This window comes from Triplophysa rosa, linkage group LG3 (genome assembly GCF_024868665.1).
Source record: "Triplophysa rosa linkage group LG3, Trosa_1v2, whole genome shotgun sequence".
Classification (NCBI taxonomy): domain Eukaryota; kingdom Metazoa; phylum Chordata; class Actinopteri; order Cypriniformes; family Nemacheilidae; genus Triplophysa; species Triplophysa rosa.
This window is the reverse complement of record NC_079892.1, coordinates 12,231,377-12,247,210: the sequence shown is the minus strand read 5'-3', so window position 1 is coordinate 12,247,210 and position 15,834 is coordinate 12,231,377. Positions and strand designations below refer to the sequence as shown.

The window sequence follows — 15,834 nt, the reverse complement described above, 5'->3', positions numbered from 1 at the left end:
CACATATGTTTTGGTCCTGCTCAAAATTAAATCATTTTTGGCAGTCAATATTTCGAGTTATCTCAGAGGTTTTAGAAGTGCCAATAGAACCTTCTGCTATTATAGCAATATTTGGAGTAGTTCCACATTTTAGTCGACAAGTAAAAGATATGATAGCCTTTGCATTTCTTCTAGCTAGGCGACTTATACTCCTTAAATGGAAAGACAAACTCCCCCCAGCATTCAAATTGTGGATTAGGGATCTTGCACATCATTTGACAATGGAAAAAATTCATCATACAACAGGAGGATGTGTTCAAAAATTTTATGATATGTGGCAACCATTCCTGTCTTACTTAGAAAACATGAATGCTGATATGAGTAATGTCTAACACTGTAGATACTTTTTGTCTTATTGCATCCTACTGAATATGATTTAATGATTTGTATTTATGTATGTTTATACCTATATATTGTACATGGTGTACATGTGTATGTATGCGGGTGTATGGATGCTTATATATGTATAAGTGACTCCTTATATATATTTGTTCCTTATTATTACCGGTACAACGACTGTTCACGGGTGGGGACTCTGTTGGAGCCGGGGTAAGGGGTGGGGGAGTAATATGTTTATTTGATGGTATTTGTCATAGACTTTACTCTGTAAAACTGTGAAATGTCAATAAAAAAACTTTGAGCAAAAAAAATATTAAAAAGTATACTTGCTCAACTAGTTTTATAGTTCATTCAACTAAAGTTTTTTTAATAAGTTTAATATTTGAAAACATACAGCAAAGATTCTGTCAATTAAAATTTAAGTATTTACCCCACGTTTTACTTCAATTAATTTTTATTATTTGGGAATTTTAACTAGAAAAACCTGTGGAACTTATAAATAATTACACATTGGGGTTGTTACCAAAAACTATTAACTGAAGTTAATTGTGTCTTTCAGTCACAAAAAGTAAACCACACAAATAAACCAAGACATAGCTTTTAATTCATAACAATCACTTCTCATAGCTGAACATACATGATTAAGTGCTCCTGTCGACAGACATTACATTTGAAATGTTACATTTGACAGACATTAAATTTGAAATACAACAGCAAAAACACGCAAAACATAGGTATTTTGAGTTTATTATAGTGAATTCCTATGGAGAAAATCTCTTGCTGCCCTCGATCGATGCATGTCTATATCTGTGGTCTGCAATAAAGATAACATAGGTTCAAATATACAAATGAATTATTTTAGAACAGTGTGCATGTGCCTCATCTAGGTGAGGCTTGTTAGTATAGCATTTAACTCATCTTGACTATCACCTCTTCTGGATGGATACAGATCAGATTTTAGCACGGGCTTTGTGGAAAGTTGAGTGCAGATTCCTCCAGTGATTCGTTTAAATTATGCATAGACCTAGAAATAACATAGGATAACAGAGGAAAACATAAAAGAATAATTCACCCAAGTTCTCAAATAAATGACTCACCCTCGTGCCATCTTAGTTGAATAAACTGCGCAGGCAAAAACACACAAAACAAGCCCACGTCACCCTAATATAACTTATTACTATTTGTAACAATAAGTTTAATAGATTTCAGTCAGTCGCATCGAAATGGACCACCATACAGCAACATAACGTAACTTTACACAACTTGGCTTATGAGAGAAAAAGCACATGCCATATCTTAACTTCACAAAAAAATATGATACAACACGCCAAAATTACATTTAAAACCTTCATTATACAGATTTAAACATTGCGTGTTATTATTTATGGTAGCATATTGGTTGCTATTTTCAATTTGAAATGCAATCCGTAAAATGGCAATGCAGTATGTAAAATGACAATGCAATTGTGTATTTAAATATACATTTGAAATAACATATGTGCGACATTAAGTGCAAAATGAAAATAAAAATTAAATTATATCAATTACGTTTGTCAGTTCCTACACCAGTTTTAATATGTTATTTAAATGGATATTTTTAACGCTCTTTTAAGTTGCAAAATTAAAATGAAAATACATTCCCCAGATTGATTATATATGTTTAAGATAGTCAAGCAAAACTGTAGCAAAATGAACATTCTAATGTTATTTTCACTAAGTGCATTAACATTAACAGGTTGAACATTTGGGATTGCATTTTCATTTACACACAGCGCGTTGGGTGTTGCAAAATTCAGTGTGGACTTGAAAATGCATTTCGAGCTGGCCACGCCCCCTCCCCGGTACAGCGTCATTGTGTGAGGGCGGATTGAAAATAGCAGCCAATATGCTTCCATAATTATTAGCAGGGTGACGGACTTTGTTCCCTTGACTCAAATTTAATTTCCGGCAGACATACAACGTAAACACTTAGGCCTATATCTTAACTAAAAGCTTTACTTTCGCTCGGACACATACCATATAACACACCCTCATACAGTATGTATCTTCACAAAAACATTGAATATTTGCGTCTTTGTCAATTAATTTAGTTTGAAATTAACATTTGTTTACTGCCACTTACCTGACGTGAACTTGAGAAAACGGCTGCCCGACTTGTGTGAAACAGGCGGAAAGTGACTCCGGCAGTTATGTGCGGATTGATCCCGAGTGAGCAGTGATCCTTCCGACACACGCATATGTGTTCTCCTAAATATTCATCTAAATATATATATGTTCAGAAGAAGGTTTATTTCAATTGTGGTATATTGGGACTATTTCTCCATCCGCTCCTTCAGACTAAAGTTAAAGAACAGATTAAAGTTATGTAACTTAATTTTGCCCTCAGTCAAAACGATTTCTCCAGGGGCAAATGATAGATTTATAAGACCAAAGATTGCCCTTTAGATTAGGGATGGGCGATATGGCCCTAAAACTTTATCACGATAATTCCTGGTATTTCTTGCGATAACGATAAAAATGACGATATATCCATAATGTCATCCACCGCTGTTTTTTTGCGTCAAGTGATAGTAGCTGCATGTAGTCTAGACCCTCAGAAAAACAAATATTATCAAAAAGTAAAACTTACCCCAAATCAAACAGCTCCTAAAATATACCTACAGTGTTTTTGTAAATATAAAATGTAATAGTGAGATTCGACTTCAAAAGGTTGTAGTAAAGAAAAGTTAAATGAACTAAAGCTCAATAAACACATCATGTCATACCTAAAACTGTATATATTCTATTGTTGGGTGGAAACAATCGATCGCATCACGCTGTCAATCACTCTCTCTTGAACTGTGTGAACCTTCTCTTCTCACAGCAACATACACTGAATCTGTCTATGACTCGCGCTACAGAAAGAGAACAGAAAAATGCGGGTAAAAGAAATCTAATTAAATAATCCATGCTTTTATACGCTCATAAACGTATTTAAAATAACGTAATACAAACTCGCATGTGTACTGTATGTAAACAGGCAGCAGTGCTGTGCGCGCTGTGTCGCTATGAAAGCACATGTGGGCGCGAGCTGCGCACGGGACGCTCCGTTCATCCTGTATATAACAGGCAAGAAATCATACTAAACTATTTGCGCACGCGCGCATAACATCTAACGAATGTTTAAATAAATACTTTTAGCCAAACTAAATGTTGTGGTGTAACGCATTATGACTATCAACGAATACTTAACAAACGAATTAAATAAAACGAAAGTGAAACTAAACATTAACTCGGACGCATCTACAGTGCCAACCTAAACGAGATTTAGAGCTTTAGTGCAAACTCTTTCTCAGCTTCACGTCCGCCCTCCGCTATACCCGTTTTCACTTCACATGTGAGCTGTGAATGGGTCTCACAAAGATATCTACAAAGAGAGGGGATGACGTCATCAACTAGAATTTATCGTTTATATCGCGGGAAGACTAATTCCTATCGTGTGGGGAATTTCTACCGGTATATCGCAAACGATATAATATCGCCCATCCCTACTTTAGATATAGCCAAAAATGAATTAAATCCCATGTTTAAGTGCCACAGAGACAACAGAGCCAGCGATAAATTTCAGAAGCACTTGTCCGAGGTGAGGCTGCGTTGGGCGGGGTACATGAGCACTGAACGCCCGGTGATCGCCTGGAGCTCACCGAAAGCGTCTGAGTAAATTTTCAAATAGACGCTATCTTTATTAACCGACCGAACATTTGAACTTAAAACAGATACATTCTCGCCTGAACAACTCTTAAAACTACATTTCATGACCAAATAACAGTATTATGGGCATTTTACTGCGCAACGCATGAAATATACAGTATAGCTGTCTTAAATCCATATATGGACTAGATTTGTCTTAATTAGTTCAGCCAACATTGGCCATTCTGAAAGTTGACTGGATTTGAAAATAGCCCTCAGTTTAATGTTTTTAAAATATATTTATGCTAACTCATAACTAAGCCCGAACAAGAATATTGGTTCAACTTGTATATTTTTGCCCTTCCAACATTTAATTAATTGCCGTTTTTACAGTGTAGGCTGCAGATAACTGGCAGCTAACATTTATGGCTTTATGGTTATGTTAAAATTGAATTACAAGATTTGCTGCCTTCATTGCTTTCAAAAGTTCATTTTGTGTTATCATGCAATAATCATTTACTTCCTTATTCAACGGGTTTTATAACATAAAGGCAACATTAAAATTCATCAAGGGCCGTGCAAAATACAGCTATCCATAGTCAATGGTGCAGGAAATAATGATGAAGTGCAGATATTTGATGTTCAGTCGGTATTACGGCTTGTAAATGAAGCATGCAGCTTCAGACACAGTGGGTTTTGAGTTAGCACACCTGTCTGTTCATTGTCCATTGATCTAAAGACACATCAGACTGTCTCAGTCATTGTGGTTTTAGTGAGCACCTGCGCTTTGAAAGCATCTACTGGATGGATGATGAAATCTCTTGTTGAATCGCATTTTATGTTGAAACAAGTTTACAAGTTGGGTTGCCTTTCTTTTATGTGTGATGATCATGTGATCACAGCTCATACAACAGATTTTGTTTGACAATGACATTAACCATTACATGGATACATAGACAAGGAGGCAGTTGCTCGTCTATTCAAGTTAACCTTAGTTGCGGTTTGTGTTTCTTTATAAAGTTGGTCATTTGGTTATTAGACATGCTTTCTGGTGTTCATAACGTCAAATGGTGACTTTAATGTCATGGTGCTTGGTTTTTAAAGTGTTCCTTTCCGCTGAAAGACGTTTTTGCATGTAAAAATAAGATTTATTTGGGCTAGCATAACAAATAAATATTACTTACTTACTTTCTAATTCACGTTGTATATTAGGATTGCAGTCTAAAAACAAAGGAATGTTGAGATGACCATAGTTCACCCTAAAACAGGCGGCTGTAAAGTGCATGGGGGGTCGCAGATACTACGGGGGGAGGGGGCGCGAGATTACAGGTTTTAGGAGTTGACCTCAGGAATGCCTTAAGGGTGTCAGAGAAACGTAAAACAGACAATCCAAGAGTAATACGCTTTAAGCTCTGAAAATATTCAACCCTCCTAATTCACACGTTTGTCCTTTATCGGAGGCTTTAGCCACCTGATGCTGGTAATAACCAATGATCAACAAGTTGTGTTTATGTAGAGGAGCGTGCATGTTCGTGTGTGGCTTTGTGTGTGGGCAAACATATTGACATCACGCTGTCATGACAGATGTTGTACAGGTAAGATAAAGTTTGCTTCTATAGCTGTTGTATATATGCGGAAATCTCATGAAGTGTGTCATGAACGTTTCCAAGTCATATTTTACAGCAAAGTCACATGAACAAAATATAGAATTATATTGTACATGAAGAAAACATAGCCTTTTTGTGATCATTAAATTGTTTTACTTGTGTGACAATGCAAATCTGTCAAGAATCTTGTGGTGTTTATTTGAAATTTAAGGAGAAACAAAAACGTACACTAGTTTTGTCTTCATTCAGTATGTGCTTATCCAGTTTGTTACTTAAATTTCTGTATTTTTTTATTTGGTTACACATGTAATTAATGCAGAATTATGCAAAACTTAAAATCTTATGTCCACACAGAGTATTTATCATTATTTTATTACATACAGATTGAGAAGTGCAAACAAACAAATTGTGCTTGATTGAAAATGGCCAGATTCTCAAAAGTCCTAAAATTGGTCTTCATTGTTTTTACCTAAATTTCTCATATCATCCATCCATATAAAATGTTACCTGGATATGTTTTCGTGAGATTCACCTTCATGGTTTGTTGACAGTTTGTTAGTTCATCTGATCTTTCGCTGTAGTTCAGTTTCGGCGTGCAGCTGATGGTGTGGTTTCACTGTGTATTGTGTGTCAGCTCACACAACAGAGCACAAAGTGACCCATAACAAATGTGACGAATGCTTAAATGACTTTAGTTCTTCTGTGAAACAGAAAAGAGGAGTTGTACACTGAACTTGTTACTCACTGAGAATTTTAATTGTCTGGTGAACGAACACTAAGTTTCTCTGATGTTTTTCTGAGAATAATCTCTGGATTTCGAGACGATATTTTCACAATCAGACTGTTCTCAGATTTGTCTGCCAAGGTTTCAATATAAACTCTTTTCCAAGACCAGATCTTTGCTACTTGAAACTATTAACTAACACAATACTTGCACAATACTACTAGCACTATACTCCTAACATATATACAGTAGTTTTCTAAAGCATGTAATTTAACCTTTATCCAAAGCGACTTACATTGCATGATACTATACATTTGATACTATACATGCTCTAACCGCTGAGCTACAGGAAAGATATAAAGTATCTCAAGAAAGAGCAATATCTGAGCAATACAAATTACTTCAGGGATACCTGCAATAGAGAGAGATAGAGAGCGAGAGAGAGAGAGCGAGAGAGAGAGAGAGCGAGAGCGAGCGAGAGTCTGAATCTGTTTGAATAGCTGAACATGTGACTTCCGTGGCAAGCGTCTGGTTACACTCACACTAAGATCGCTGACTGCAAAAACACTCCCATAATGCTCAGTCACCCTGTGTGTGTGTGTGTGTGTGTGTGTGTGTCCTCTAATGAAAACTGACATCAGGATAAGAACAATATATTTTCAATGTGCTGGGGCTTGTGTTTTAGGCTTAAGGTCTTTGTACATACAGTCCGAAATTTTCGTATGCGTTTCTTCGTATTTGGCGCTCGTTTGTACGGTGTCTCTGAATTGTCAAAACACCTTTCAAAATGCTTGCTACGGATGCGAAAAACGCAGAAAATCGAACCCAGTCCGAATTTTTTATGACGGACGAAAATATCAGATTCAGTGTGTAAATGCGGTTGACACAACGTGAGGTTGTATTTATTTTTTAACGTGCGGAAATTTCGGACGCAAATTTGCAGTGGGCTATAGTGTTAATTGTGTGTGGTATTAAAAATATTATATATGTTAGCTATACAGTAATGACACAATTGTTGGCGAAAGTGGATAAAATCTGACCTTCCTTTCGCACATCATGACTTGAAAAAAATTTTTTTGACCGTTTATTGAGGTAATTTGTAGTCCTTATTATTAGCTGGATTTAAAACAATAGATGTCTATAATTCTATGTCTCGTTTGTGTAAATGTGTGAATGGGTGTGTGTATGTGAGGGTCGTTAAAAGTGTGTGACAGAAACTGCTCAAAACAAAACAAGACACTCCTCCTACCTGGAGATGTGGGCGGAGCTGGTTGTATCAGCAGAGTTCATTGAGGCGGGGTGAGAGAGAGAGAGAGAGAGAGAGAGAGAGAGAGAGAGCTTTAGATGTGAGTGGGAAGTGCTGTCAGAAAGACGCCGGGGATATCAGCATTCCTCAGGAGCTTTTACAACCTGCACATCTGCCCCGTTCTCTCCAAAGATCCACGTCTGTCTTCTCAAAGGACATTTTGGGATATTTATCATTTCTCGTGGAAGCAGCGCTTGAGAAATAAAGGGATTTTATTTTTGATGAGGTAAGAGAATTTGTGCATTTCACACGTTTGGTGGATTTGTAAATCAACCTGTTGGTCCAGAGCATTGAGATCTCAGCGTGAAAGTCATTTTACTTCACAAAGTTATGTTATGTTTAGAGTAGGTCTTAGATGTTTTCAGTATTCCTTGTAAGTAGTAAAAAGAGACATGAATGAAACAATTGTTGGCATATTATTGTGCTGTAAATGGCGTAGCTCAGGTCATTTGGTCTTAGGAGAATTCAATGAGAAATGTTTGGTTTCAGGTTAAAATCTTGGCAAATCCGAAAACATTGTTGAGAGCTTTTCTGAAATCCGAGAGGGAAACATCTGAAAACCACGAGACCTCGGTTTGTCTCAGTTTGACTGAATCTCATTGCTGTCTAGGAGAAAGAGTTGAGACATTACTTGAGTTCTGCTCGCGATGAGTGATCAGACCAGTATATTGTCACAGTTTTATTACTGAGAGATCAATGATTCATGTACAGTGAGGTCACTGGATATGTTCACTTGGAAAAACTTTCGCTTAAGATTCGCTTAAGAGGTAGATTTTTTCGTAGTGTTTATAAAAAAAGGCATCTGCTGTTTATTTCCCTAAAACTCAATGTGTTCTCATGCTTTTAATCTATAACCAAAATCCTCTGTCAGTCTGTGGTGTTTCATTACATTCGCTCTGTTAAAGACCGGGTGCTTTAAAGCCCTTCACACACACACGCACGCACGCACACACACACACACGCACACACGCACACACACACACTCATGTATGTTTTATTATCTCCGTGGGGACATTTCATAGGCGTAATGAGTTGTATACTGTACAAACTGTATATTTTATCCCCTACCCCTAACCCAACCCCTAAACCTAAAGATCGTAGAAAACTTTTTGCATTTTTAGATTTTCAAAAATTATCGTTCTGTACAATTTATAAGCTTTTGTGCCCGTGGGGTCCCCATGTGTTGGTGTGCATTCAGGTTTAGGTCCCCACTAACATATAAAAACCAAGTCCACACACACATTAAATCTGGTTAATATGTCATTAGGAGTGATGTGATATTCATTTCCAAACAAATTTACTCATCAAAACCTTACTTTTGGCACTCATTCTGAAGCATTTTTGTTGTTGTTAAAAATTGCATTTATTTAATATAACCTGCATCATGTGTGCAAGTCAAATAAGTCATTTATAGATTTATAGTTTATCGTTATGAGGTGCCATTCGTCAGTTATATATTAAAACTGATTTACATTTAAAAAATATATATATGTGAGTGGTGGTTGGTGTGCCCATGCAAAACTCTCCATCATGATGCTAGGCTGTTGTGAGTTGTTGCTATGTGGTTACCATGCGTGGTATTTTTGCCATAGTGTTTTGAGTGTTTGCTAGGTAATTAGCAGGGTTTCTTGGTGGTTGCTAAGTAGTTACTTGTTGTTTGGGTAGTTGCTAGGTGACTTAGTGATCTAAGTTAAAGGAGCCCACCTCTATTTGCTATTATTTTAAGGTCCTCAGGTCCCTCTTTAATGTAACACTAGAGAATTTTTAAAGGGACAGTTCACCCGAAAATGAAACTTCTGTCATCATTCACTCATCCTCAAGTTGTTCCAAGCCTGTATACATTTGGTTGTTCTGCAGAACACAAAGAACGATATTTGAAAGAATGTTTAGAACTGAACAGTTCTGGGGCACTGTTAAGTAATATAGTCGAAAAAACTACTATTGAAGTCAATGGTGGCCCAGAACAGGTTTTTCACATTTTTCGAAATATCTTCTTTTGTGTTCAACAGAACAAAGACATTTATAAAGGTTTAGAGACACTTGAGAGTGAAAAAAATGTAGTCAGACTTTACATTTTTGAGTTAACTATCACTTTAACATCTTCTGGGTGAAACTTGTATGTCTTAACTTGTATGGCTTAGAACAGTGTGATTTAAAGTATCAATCATGCCGAAATAATAGGTTTCACAGAGCAAGGCGTTAAAATAATCGCCTAACCCTGAATATAAGCAATAATAATAGCAACCAGCATTGTTGTTTCTGATGTCATGTGATATTCAATTTAATTAGTCATTGATAACTTAAATCTTGTGTTGTAAAGGCAAATGCAGCAAGCGTTCAACCCAGCTCTGTGTTAATAGTGAAGTGCCGGAGGTCCGGTTAAAGTGACGGTTCCGCACTTGGCTTGTTAAGCTGATCAGGTCTCATCTGATGTGTCTAGAAAGCTGTCAGAGCGGCTGATCTACTGGCAGGCCGCTTCTTCATCACGCCTCCTGTTACCCATGACAAACAGTGGGTGTGGGTTCACAGCTATCCATTAGAAATGCAGGTGCAATACGGTGCTAAAACATTGATCCGGAGGGAGCGAGACGGCCGGTGCAAGCGTTAGTGGTAAAACTGAACTCACATTGTACAACAAGCTTAGTGTCAGGGTCTTTGGTTTGAAGACCATCTTAAAGGGACTGTTCATCTGAAAATAAAACTTCTGTCATTATTTATTTAGCCACATATCTGTATATGGCTCTTTCTTCAGTGGAACACAAAAGAAGATATTTTGAGAAATGTCTCAGTGGTTTTGTGTCCATACAATGGAAGTCAATTGGGTTCAATGTTGTTCTGGTTTCCAACGTTCTTTAAAAGATCTTCTTTTGTAAATTTGTTTTAAAAAAATGTCATACTGCCAAATAATGTTAATGGTACACTGAAAAAACAACTAGTAGGATTTACTTAATTTTTATGTTAATTTACACAAATTAATTAAATTAATTAATTTTTCAACACAGCTTTTAAAGTAAGTTTACATATAAAACCGGTGCAAAAAATTAAGTAAATTAACACAAAAATTTGTAAATTCAACAAGTTGTTTTTTCATTGTAGTAAAATATATAATGTTACTTTAATGGTACTAATATGATATATGAATATGATATATCTCAAAACATACCTGAACATATATGAACAGCTCAAAACATACCTGTTCAGCATTTATTTGACTAACCAATAACAGCCTGTCTGTCTGTAAAAAAATTTAAATTGTTGTTCATTCTCTCCTTTGCTTACTCCAGCTTTAATCCTCCTAGTAGCATGGCCTTGTAAACTAACAGTACTGTTTAGCGTGTTGACAAAATGTTTATATGCTCTCCTACTTGTAAGTCGCTTTTGATAAAAGCATCTGCCAAATGAATAAATGTATATCATTTCTTAAATTTTTCCTATATGACCCATATGTGCTCTTGGCAGGATTTGTGAGATCCTTCCTAAGAATCCTGGTAGTAGCAAAAACAGACCAGTCATACCCTATGGTGACCACTAAGCTTCATTGGATTTATTGGATCAATGTTGAGTGAGTGTCCATTAGGGTTTGTGAAAGCTTCTGTGTGCTTGCTTAGGATGAACAGTTTCACCTTACATGCTGATCTTTAGCTTGCTTTGTAAGTATTCAATAAAAGCCTTCTCTCCGTTCCTCTCTATCTTTATCTCGATCTTCTGGTTCTGCCTCTCGCTGCTCACACATGATGTGCAAGTTTCTGTTTTTCACGCTCCATTGACAAATTCAAGAAGGTGTAAAAATTTGTGCGCAAAAGTGTGAAGATACCCACATAGCACAATGAAAACGTTTTGATTGCTTTCAAGTTCAGGCTAGTTCTCGGTGAAATAGACAAATCAAACTGAGATAATAAACAAATAAAAGAAAAATAGATGTATCTATTATTTAGATAAATCTATTATAAATCTATATTTATCTTAAATAGAATTATCAAGATATTGTAACTGCTAGATTCAGCATCTAGGACCACCCAGCTTTACTCAGAGGTGGTTTGATGTTAACAGATCCTGAGTGGTGTAAGCATGAGACAAAAAGCAAAATAACCACAACACAGACCGTCTGCTTACAAAATCACACAAAGGCGGCGAACAACGCCATTAAAGTCTTATAAAACTATCAGCAAGGACACGCAAGATTGCGTCCTCAAGTTTGAACTTGGTTAAAAGTTATTGGGCTTTGTTGGATATCAAGACTCGGTTAAGTGGTTCCTAAGCATTTAAAATCTTTTCTCAAAGTGTGAATTTCTGAGACAAACGTGTTTATTTTTAGAAGAGCAAAGTCTTAATGTTTTGAGGCCAAGCGACACTTCTATTTTCTACCTTCTATCTTTAGCATCTGCTTTTAATTTGATCACAGTTCAGCGATGACTTCGGTCTGTCTCTCATTTTCTCATGTCTCATCCTGACCCCCTTCACAGCTTTTCTCACAAAGCTCACTTGTTTGATAATCTGTTAGATTGTTTCATCTCCGGTTCCCATGTCTCAAGGAGTCGATCTCTTATGGGGCTCAAATTCGCACAAATGCTCATTTGCATACTTGTCAGGTCCGGAACGGTGGCAGAAACATCTTTCTACACCGTACGTCAAGGATACTTGGAACCGTGCAAGAATTCCAGATGCTGACGCTTTATATGTCCCAGGGCTCTCTAGGTAATAATTTAGCAAAGCTTACATAATGAGAGAGAGAGAGAGAGAGTATGTGTGTTACGCTTCAGCGGGTATTACCCAAATAAATATATTCTCTTGGGAACCACAAGCAGTTTGCCGCTGTTGCTTGGTGCCGTAGCCCCGAAGTTCCTATCTGCACCTCTGCTTGGTTACAAAAGTGATAACATCATGATTGCTAACAAGTAAGCGACAAGGATCTGTACGGTTCCACATATACATTAATATCTATTATAATTAATAACTGTAATTTAAAAATAAATATGAATTAAATAAATACATTTGAAATAAATGATTTCAAATGAATAATTATTTAATATTTTATTTAAAATGTTTGTTTGTAGGATTAGGTTTAAAAGATTTAAATATATTTTAACTTTTGTAACATTACCAGTTTTATATTGGCAAAGTCCTTTTTTCATTTTTCTTTAAGCCTTTTTAAATTATTTTAGTCGGACTGGTTTAGGGTATAAGTTCCTCAGAGCTAGTTGGCTTGGTTCACGTCTTAAAACGCTTTATTGAAAATGTTTGTAATTCACATGGAGATCATAAGGAGAAATTCATTTGAGAATTAACAAAAAAGTGGCAAGACTTTGTTGCGCTCTGTTGGGGGTGGGGATGGGTGACACGTTGCTTGTTCTCTCAGTGGGAGGTAACCACAGATTTTCAGGTTCAGTACACTTGTAAGAACAGCTATCTGGAATAAGGCAGGCAGGAGGACGGCGGGAATGCACACACATCCCAATGCTCCCACACCAGGAATGTGGTGTTTCGCAACACACACATTCCACTAACGGTCTGACAGAAACGTGGTTCCTGCCATGGATTCAGAAAACACTGCAAGCTGCTTAATGTGACCTGAGATTTTTCATTCCAGACCTTTTCAAAACATTCACGGAAACTTTAAAGGGCCGAACACAGACCCCTGACCTCCACCCGCAGAAGGAATGCAGAAAGCTGTTCTATCTCAGTAGGGGTTGAATTCAACACAGATTTTAAATAAACCTTACTTCTGAAGACAAAAGATAGTGGTCAACATGCAGCATACCTACAGGTCTCTGTCCAGCACAACTACAAAGTCATCTAAACGGCTAAATTCACCCAAATACAGTATACTGTCAATTTTTGTCATTTATTTGCCCTCATATCATTCAAAACCTGTATATTAATCTTTCTTCTGTTGAACACAAAATAAGATACTTTGAGAAATGTCTCAGTGGTTTTGTGTCCGATGGAAATCAATGGGGGTCAGTGTTGTTTGGTTGCCAAAATGTATATTTATTGCAACAATTAATTTAATGAAATTATAATTCCATTCAATTAAGAATTTGCATAATCTATGTAAAATAACCTTACAACCCAACTAGTTGACCATCCAGACCTATCATACATTAAAATCATTACATTACATTAAAAAAAATGTTTTTCAAAGTTTTAGATGGTGGATGTAAAAGCGCACCAGTTTCAAACGTTTCATTTCTTTGTCGTATCACCACAGGAGATTGTTCTTGCTTTAATATAGCCACTCACAGTAGGTGCACCTGTTCGGTCTTGCATTGAAAACAGGCCAATGCCTCAGGACTTTCCATGTTGGCGATCTACCTTTAATACCTGAGGCGTTGATATTTATCATCTAGATACATTTGGAGCAGGAAGCAATGTTGTAAAAAGAGCAGAACATAGTTCTGAATTATTAAGGTGATGAATAACTTATGAACAAAGTGTCATGTTGCATGCGGGCATACCCCGTGAATAGAGTTGGTCATGAATAGAGTTGGATGGCTTAAAAGGACACGGCTGTTTATACAAATACAGTGGAAGAATTAGTTATGGCAATAAAGGAAAAGTTTTTAAAGCTGGGCAACTGCTAGTTGCTTCCTTTTTGCTGTGTTTGCAAGGCTTGTTGTACATGACTAACCAAAACCAAATTTTCTCTGTGGACTTGCTTTACACCTGGGTGGCTTCTGTCATCAGAAATGAAAATTGTGCACCTGTTCATAGCACCAGAACTTTGATCCTAATATCTAACAGCTAGGATTTTTCCAGCTGCATACAAATCGTTTTGGATACAAGATGGGCCCTTATTTTGCTTTCAGCGGTGCAGAAGTAGATTCAGAAGTCCAAAAGCTTCTCCCGGGCTGCCTGACAAAAATGCCTGCCCACACTCTCACAGTTTGTATGCTATGTGTGTAGCCAAGATGGGGATTTTTGGGCAGTGGGGTGACATTCTCTTTTGTTTTCACAGACCGTCTTTGTTTAGTTTAGAGGTGAAGGTCGGTCACTTTTTTGTGCCCTCAACATTCCTGTGTTTAGAGACAAGGGTCAGCACTCCTGTCATTAGGACCAAAACTTTCACCAGGTTCTTTATTATTTCAAATGATAAAACAATAGAAATGGATTTGCAAACTATAAAAATCCCATACAAATATTGCATTACATTTATGTATTTGGCAGACAGTTTCATCCAAAGCAACTGTTCATACAATGGAAGTCAATGGGGTTCAAGTTGTTTGATTACCAACAGTCTTCAAAATATCTTCTTTTGTGTTATGCAGGAGAAAGAAAATCATACAGGTTTGGATCGAAATGAGGGTCTTTTAATTTTTAGATAAACTATCATTTTACAAACAAACTTATTTCCATGACCCCCCTCCCTCCCAAATAAACTCCATCACATATGCGTCTATACTAAACATACTGTGTCCAGACAGCCTTGCAATATTTTGGCCTGATGCATTTGTTACTGTATGGTATTATAGCAACAAGCCCATTATGAAAGAATATCTGTTCAGGTTGTGGATGGAAACTTCGTCTAGAGAAGCTGAACCTGCAGTTATTCATGTGTGAAAGTAATGACACGTTCGTAGGTACAGTAACGGGTTGAATCAAAGCGCTGTAATCACTCCATCATGAGAGAGGAAATGGACAGAAAAAATGTCAACCATAGAGCAACTTACAATAGTGTTTGTGGTAGGGCATGTACGAGACTTGCTCCACGATGTCTGATGGATATGTGGTTGCTGAATAAGAGAGCAGGTACATGTGTATAATTCTATTAATGAAGTGAATAAAGTAAAATATCATAGAACAAAAAGATTAAACAGACATGTCCTGTAAATATTCTCTTTTAGCAAAAAAGAAAACATTTTTTATTTATTTATAAAGTGCCACCGGGGTTAGAGATATCACCAGCCTGCACTGTAGCACAATGCATCATTGCCGTCGGGTGGAGATCCCATCCCGATAAATCACAGTTTAATGCATAATGAGTGGAGACAGCAATAATTCTCTCTCCTCGTACACCCACCAAACACTGCAAATCTGTTTGCTTTCTCAGCACGCCATTCATTTGATGATTAAAGCTGCAATCTGTAACGTTTGCCTCTATATCGCCATCTCTGTTTGAAATATAAAATTGCAGGTAACTTTACATTTATAAA

General features: G+C 36.8%; 1 protein-coding gene and 1 long non-coding RNA gene across 6 annotated transcripts in view; one reads left to right on the top strand and one right to left on the bottom strand.

Moving 5' to 3' along the window:
• rassf7a (Ras association domain family member 7a) overlaps nucleotides 1-15,834 on the top strand; it is a 41,212-nt gene that overhangs the window by 15,167 nt on the left and 10,211 nt on the right. The window contains exon 1 of one of the 5 annotated variants that reach the window (XM_057330315.1): nucleotides 7,715-7,910. The exons of 3 other annotated variants lie outside the window; for them this stretch is intronic. The gene's annotated coding sequence lies outside the window, so the exon portion shown is untranslated. Of the gene's footprint in view, nucleotides 1-7,714; nucleotides 7,911-15,834 lie in introns of those variants that run through there. One more of the 5 variants, XM_057330322.1, reaches the window with a different exon arrangement.
• On the bottom strand, nucleotides 1,090-3,907 carry LOC130552162 (uncharacterized). The gene is made up of 3 exons (XR_008962687.1): nucleotides 2,501-3,907; nucleotides 1,309-1,402; nucleotides 1,090-1,192 (listed from the first exon to the last, which is right to left on the bottom strand). It is a non-coding gene; the product is annotated as an uncharacterized LOC130552162 (long non-coding RNA).